This window comes from Lipotes vexillifer, unplaced genomic scaffold, assembly GCF_000442215.2.
Source record: "Lipotes vexillifer unplaced genomic scaffold, Lipotes_vexillifer_v1.1 scaffold280, whole genome shotgun sequence".
Lineage (NCBI taxonomy): Eukaryota > Metazoa > Chordata > Mammalia > Artiodactyla > Lipotidae > Lipotes > Lipotes vexillifer.
The window spans coordinates 2,703,983-2,711,972 of record NW_006773895.1 but is presented as its reverse complement, the minus strand read 5'-3'; the positions used below and the strand labels follow the sequence as shown (position 1 = coordinate 2,711,972).

General features: G+C 36.8%; 1 protein-coding gene across 1 annotated transcript in view; it reads right to left on the bottom strand.

Moving 5' to 3' along the window:
* The window catches only part of ADGRL2 (adhesion G protein-coupled receptor L2), a 147,078-nt gene that overhangs the window by 84,807 nt on the left and 54,281 nt on the right, over positions 1-7,990 (bottom strand). The gene's annotated exons all lie outside the window — the stretch shown is intronic.

The window sequence follows — 7,990 nt, the reverse complement described above, 5'->3', positions numbered from 1 at the left end:
TTTTGCGGTACGCGGGCCTCTCACTGCTGTGGCCTCTCCTGCTGCGGAGCACAGGCTCCGGACGCGCAGGCTCAGCGGCCATGGCTCACGGGCCCAGACGCTCCGCGGCATGTGGGATCTTCGCGGACCGGGGCACGAACCCGTGTCCCCTGCATTGGCAGGCAGGCTCTCAATCACTGCACCACCAGGGAAGCCCCAGGACTTTTTTAAAAATCACTGGCTAAGAGTATATGACTGACTCCAATATGACTTTGCATCAGAGTCATCTAGTAATATTTTTTAAAAGACATATCTGCAAGCCCGAATCCAGCCCTACTGAATCAGAATATCTGGGTTCAGATGAAGGTAGGATATCTGTATTTGGGGAAGAAAATTTATTTATTTGCAACACACTGATACAATAACTAAGACATGCCAAGAATTTCTCCAAGGTCCTTTAAAATAGGTTTTCTCTATTAATATTTGTTAAGTCGTCATCATATTTCCTCTTAATTCTCTAATATAGTTTTACTTTAATCTTTGAACATATTCATAATGGCCACTCTGAAATATTTATCTGCTAAATCTAACATCCAGGCCCACAACAGAGGCAGTTTCTATTGAATGTTTTTTCTCCTAAGTATGGGTCAACTTTCCTGTTTCTCTGCATTAGCTTGCAAATTTTTTGTTGTTGTTGAAAACTAGACATTTAAAATAATACACTGTTAGCTACTCTAGATTCCTTTCCCCTGAGAATTGTTGCTGTTGTGATATTTTCTTTTTAGCATTCTGACTGAATTTAATCTGCTGACTCTGTCTTCCCCTGTACTTTGCAGCTGCTGTGTGTCTCTGTTCATTGTTGTCATTGTTATTTTAATTCTTATTTTTATTTTCTAGCTTGACTTCCTAGGGATCACACCTGTCTCTGCATAGCTTAGTGATCAGCCAATGACTGAGCAAAGACTTTGCACAAAAACCATGAACCCACAATAAGGTCTCCACCCTCTGCTGATTGACCTCAAGCAGTTTTCAAGTCAGCCTTGGTTATTTACTTTCTGCCACGTCCCCTCGCATCTCCTCTGCTCTGTGTGTAGCTTCTCAGTCAGTCAAGAACGCAGAGAACGTTTGGCTCTTTCATTTCCAAGGTTTCCTGGTTATGTTTCAGACTGGCACTCAGTCTCCCCACCTGGGACCACAACCTCAGGTTAGCAAGAGCTAGGGGTCTTCCCCATCTGTTTTCCACAGTGTTTACTACTTTTACTGACAACACTGCTGGGCATAGGTTTCCACACTCTACTCTAAATCAAGCCAACTCTCCCTGGCAGCTCAGTCACAGATTTTCAAGGCCAGCCTTGCTCTGATTAAACTAACCACAAAGAGTTCAGGGTGCAGGGAGAAGCAGCCCCAAGCTAGAAGGCTTTAAACTTGAACTGTGTGTACCAAAAGTTCCATCAGCTTTTTTTTTTTTTTTTTTTTTTAAAGAAATCGTTCCCAATTTCTTATTTGGCTCTGGTTAATTTCCAGAGCCCTAAAATGGTAGTTGTTGACAATTTTGTTCAGTTTTATACTTGTTTGGGGGAAGAAGATTTGCCATCCTCTCCACCCCATCATCACTAGAAGTCCCTCTGAGGACTTTACAAATATATACTGACTACAAATCCTCATAACAACCATATGAGATACGTATCATTATTATCACTATTTTACAAAGGAAGAAATTGAGGCACAGAAAAGTTATGCTTTCCAAAATCACACATCCAATAAGAATGAAATCAAGGTTTGAAACCTAATACTTCAGCTCCCAAACTCGTGTTTTTCAATGTTACTTTAATGCCTCTCCAAATGATGATGACACTTAGCAGCAGATTGGGGACCCCTGTTGTACAGAACATAGTTAGGGTGTACTGGGTGCCTCTAGTCCTCGAGGAACAAGGACAAGAAAGGAAATAGCTGTCTGATGGTCAAGTAGTCGATGAAATTGCTCAGTCAACATAATCAACATAAAGAAATGCCCAAATTAAAGCTCTTTAATCACACTATTACTATGACATTTATTCTAAGCTGTACTTTCAATATATTTCTATTTCAACAAAGAAAAAAAAAAAGAAAGGCATCCCAACAAGCAAAGTGTAATCCAATCCATCTGATAATCGAAGAAAAAACTTGTGGGAGGCTCTGTGAGCAAAAAATCAATATTGCAGCTTTGTGCTGTGCAAATGTGAACACTGCCAAATAGTGGTGCTTAGAGTAAAATGGACTGTTTTGCTCCATTTTCTCCACTCTGAAAAAATGACTTTGAAGACACTTTTTCTCTCCCAAGCTATAAAATGTCAAGCAATAAGTCTATGCTTTAGGCTAGTGATTGGAATAAACACCTCCTGTCAAGAGGTGCAGTGACTTAGGACTGAAATCTTTCATATTCAGGGAATAACTCCTAATAAACAGATGTACTGCTATGAGATGGGAATTTGTAAGACCAGAACTGGAATTCTAACATTGGATTTCACATCATTTATGAGCATTTTTGCAAGAAAATATGCTACTCTGGCAATAAATAGTATACTGCTATAAGCTTATGCCTGTGGTGGACTTCAAACTCTTGTAGGAACATTTTGCTTTTCTAACATTGTCTCCCTCAGTCTGCTCTTTGGACATTTCTGTAAAGTCATACATTCTAATAAAAGACTTCTTTTTAAGCTATAATATAAAAACTTCAACTTTTCTGGTACTGTTTTCCTTAATTACTTTGAACTGAACCCTGCCATGTATGCCCTGTTCATGCCTGCTATGGTCCCAGTAAGCACCACTCCTTTTGATTATCATGGTCCTCTATGGGACTGAGGCTGTGACTTCAAGCTCTACAGAAACATTAACTCAGACCATCGTCTATTACCAGTGATGGAATATGAAATCTCTGATTTACTCCTGTTTATGTATGCTAATAAGATTTCTTCCTAAAAGGGAAATAAGAAAAATACTTAATAAGGAGGGGGGCATGATTTCCACCAGCCTGAACTCTAGTTTAGAAGCTTCCAGAAAACTTATTTCCATTTCATTTTAATTTAGGTGAAAAGTCAGTGTTCAGAGTAAACGTAAAAGATAAATTATTTCACTAATAGTTCAACTTTTTCAATTTATCTCTGCATATTCATGAGGTTATTATAACAAAATTTTTAAAATCAAGGATGTGTAATAAAACTTACCTTTGACCTAATGAAACTTCAAAGCTTTTGCACAGCAAAGGAAACCATAAACAAGACCAAAAGACAACCCTTAGAATGGGAGAAAATACTTGCAAATGAAGCAACTGACAAAGGATTAATCTCCAAAATTTATAAGCAGCTCATGCAGCTCAATAACAAAAAAACAAACAACCCAATCCAAAAATGGGCAGAAGACCCAAATAGACATTTCTCCCAAGAAGATATACAGACTGCCAACAAACACATGAAAGAATGGTCAACATCATTAATCATTAGAGAAATGCAAATCAAAACTACAATGAGATATCATCTCACACCAGTCAGAATGGCCATCATCAAAACATCTAGAAACAATAAATGCTGGAGAGGGTGTGGATAAAAGGGAACACTCTTGCACTCCTGGTGGGAATGTAAATTGATACAGTCACTGTGGAGAACAGTATGGAGGTTCCTTAAAAAACTACAAATAGAACTACCATATGACCCAGCAATCCCACTACTGGGCATATACCCTGAGAAAACCATAATTCAAAAAGAGTCATGTATCAAAATGTTCATTGCAGCTCTATTTACAATAGCCAGGAGATGGAAGCAACCTAAGTGTCCATCATCGGATGAACGGATAAAGAAGATGGGGCACATATATATAATGGAATATTACCCAGCCATAAAAAGAAATGAAATTGAGCTATTTGTAATGAGGTGGATAGACCTAGAGTCTGTCATACAGAGTGAAGTAAGTCAGAGAGAGAAAGACAAATACCGTATGCTAACACATATATATGGAATTTAAGAAAAAAACATGTCATGAAGAACCTAGGGGTAAGATAGGAATAAAGACACAGACCTACTAGAGAATGGACTTGAGGATATGGGGAGGGGGAAGGGTGAGCTGTGACAAAGCGAGAGAGAGACGCATGGACATATATACACTACCAAACGTAAGGTAGATAGCTAGTGGGAAGCAGCCGCATAGTACAGTGAGATCAGCTCGGCTGGTGCTTTGTGACCGCCTGGAGGGGTGGGATAGTGAGAGTGGGAGGGAGGGAGACGCAAGAGGGAAGAGATATGGGAACATATGTATATGTATAACTGATTCACTTTGTTATAAAGCAGAAACTAACACACCATTATAAAGCAATTATACTCCAATAAAGATGTAAAAAAAAAAAAAAAACCTTACCTTTGTATACTGAAAGGCAGTACGTTAAAAACTCATTCCATTTAAGCTTGCAGAATGTCACTCTGTTGTTTTACTCTTAGCCCATTTTAAGAGATAGCTTTATCAATCAAACTCTAAAATATCTAATGTTTTGTGTTCATTAACATATAATTCTTTAACCTGTCAGTATTATGTGAGAAGCCTAAACTATGGCATGTGCACAGTAAAAAAAACTACTTTCACCTTTGAACTTGTGTTCATGCCAAGAACAAAAAAAATAAAGGAATGCAATGTCATTTTCCAGCACCCTGGCCTTGAAAATGTAGCAATTTGTGTGTTAAGTAAACTTGGTTAGCATGAAACACAAATCAAATCCTCACAAAAATATAAAGTTCTTGCAAAAGAAAGTGTTCAAACAATTTAAGGTCATGTAACTACAAAATAGTCAACTCACCATACATGCGTGACATGCCTTAGCTTCTTGTGTCTTTCTGGTTTACAAAACATTTTTTTCTATTTTGGATATATTTTAAATTATGAAGCACTTCAAACAAAAAAAATTTTTAGAAGAATGTTTACAGTTTCAAGTAAGATCAATTTATACACAAAATACTAAGATTTACATTGGAATACACAAAAATTCCTAATAAATAAATACATGATAAAAAATTAATACATAATTTGGGCTTCCCTGGTGGCGCAGTGGTTGAGAGTCCGCCTGCCGATGCAGGGGACACGGGTTCGTGCCCCGGTCCGGGAAGATCCCACATGCCGCGGAGTGGCTAGGCCCGTGAGCCATGGCCGCTGAGCCTGCGCGTCCGGAGCCTGTGCTCCGCAACGGGAGAGGCCACAACAGTGAGAGGCCCGCGTATCGCAAAAAAAAAAAAAAAAAAAAAAATTAATACATAATTAAATCCAATTACATAAACAGCAAGGGAAAAAACTTTACCTCTATGATTTGTTAAAAGGAACAAAATTCTGGACACTTTGGGCACTCAAAACGTAAAAATATACTGCAAGAATGCCATCAGCTATTAGGTTCAAATATGACTACTCCTGAAAAGCCTCTCAATATTTTAAGGAGAAATTATGCATTATAAGTCCTTCAAAACATTTGGAGATTAAATTCCTTATTAGAAAGAAATTGATCTCTCCCACTTAAAAACCTGTAAATTATCTGGCAATGATTAATAATTCACAAGTGCCATTAAAATATAGCAATTTAAAAGTTATAAATTACTCTCAGTTTAATACTGAACTTTAAAAGAAAAATTCCTGGTAAGCATGTCTATTAAGAATAATATATGCCACAGACAGATGCTTTTAATAGTCTCAGCATATAGCTAGCTATAACTTCTTGAAAGTTCACAAACATACAATACTTTCATTCTGATCTACTTTTAAATATTAGTGAATTTTGTATTAAGCCTCAATATTACCCTTACTACTCAGTGCCTATGCCCTCTGCACAGGATGTTCTATTCGTTTTTCTCTTAGGAAACAATTATTCTCCAAAATCCAGTTCAAAGCTTCCCTAACAATGGGGAATGAAGAACCTGAGCTCAGGTTTGGGTCATCTATTTTCTTTCTTCCAATAAATATTTATGAGCGCCTACTATGTGCCTAGCACTCTTCCACACACTTGGGATATAACAGTGAAAAAAATGACAATGATCCTTGTGTCTGGGTAGCTTCCATAGGGAGTGAGTTCTCCTTGAGGAAAGATATCATCCACCATTACAATGCCAAGCCTGATAAAGAGTCAGTTTACAGTGGTCTCTTTATAGTGGACATAAAATAAAGACATGTTAAAACAATAGGTGTAGGAATGAAATGAGTGCATGAACAATTATGAGCTCCACTATCAGAGCAGGCAACATATTCTTTACTTATATTCCTCTCCTACTGAACGCTGAGTGGCTGAATAGAAAGAAGTGAAGCTTATTTATTTTTCTATCCTTAGTTTCCAACACAGTGCATGGTACATAGTCAGCAATCACCTTTTGCTTAATTTTATTTTATGCATTATTTTATACCTTAATTCCTTGTACAAAAAGTTGTCAAATATACCCAAGATGAAGATGTTTTTATACAGGGGGAGAAAACACACACACCACAATTTTATCTTTTTATATATGTTAGTTTTAAAGTTTCTAGTTTTGAAGTTTAAGCTATGTACATTATCAGGAAATATTGTATTTAAAACATTTTATGTCAGGAGATAAAAAAATATATATAAATGTAACAAAGATGACATCTTCACCAGAGTCTCCAAATCAGTGGGACTCAACTATGAAATGCACCCTTAAAAGACTGACCATCTGCTAGAGTTAAAAATCATCCAGGAGTTGTGGTCATTGGTCATGTAAAAACATCACAAAAACCAGAATAGCAACTTTACCACTCCTCTTTTTCTTCCCTCAAGGAAATAGTAAACACTTGATATTTATTTATTATTTATTTAATATTAATATTTATTATTTTTAATAACTAGTTAAAACCAGTTTAGCATTAAGAAGTTACTATCGGAAATGCAATTTCTCAAGTCATTTATATTGCACTATCAAATCAAAATTCATAAGTAGTTCTGTGTAAAGTATTCACTGACAACAACAACAACAAAAAAAAACTAGAGAATAATCACAGAATAAGTAAGAAAATAATTTCATCATCTCTTCTGGTACAACAATTTATTTCTACTTCCACACTGATTATTTACTATAATCTTCTAGCAATTTTATTATTATTTTTTATTACCCTTCTTGTTATCAGAAATTCCATTGCCTCCCCTCACCCACCCAACCTCAGAACATATGTTCTTAAAAGCGGTTAAACAAAGCAACAACACAAAAATATGAGTCTCGTTCCTCCACCCAGGGGCTCACACCAAGCCATACCGGCTAAAGTATTCTATTCCTTTCCTGTCACGGTATTAGTCTGATGAATACAACTACCTAGGAGTGGAGACCTCATTTAAAGTATTCCCCAGGCAGGTCTCCCAGATCAGAAAGTCAAAATTCAGATTCTAAGTCTTTTTGTTAATATCTTGTATTCAAACATAAACAATATGAAAAAAAAACCCCAAACCCCCAAAAAACTATTAACCATAATTTCCTTTTTTAAAAGGTACATTTAAGTTGAATCACAAGAGGGACAACAATGTATATAAGACTTCAATGTCAATTAACTTTTATTTGGTAACAATGAACTCTAAAGATGTTAATTTACCGGTGTTACAATGGCTTCCTCATTAAAGGCATCTATAAGGGGGCCAATTAATACCAATTCTAAAACTTATTTAACTACACAGAAACTGCAGGAAACCACCCACTCATTTCTCTCTTTCCCAAACAGGAATCCAAAGGTAATCACATTCAACTGCTGACTCAAACAAGTGTCCTAGAAGGGAAAGGCATTATATCTCCACATACATTCCTATGAGGTATTTATTTCTCACTTCAGGTAGGAAAGATTAGCACAGCCTGAAATCAGTCTCAACTCTTATCTTGACTTTTCACAAACTGTTACCCCCACTAACCACTAACACTTGGATCACTTAAAACATGTCAGGCATTTAACCTTTTCCCCACCGAAGAAGGGAGAAATTTCATGTCTTTCTTCCTACATGCTATAAAAGGCACTCTTT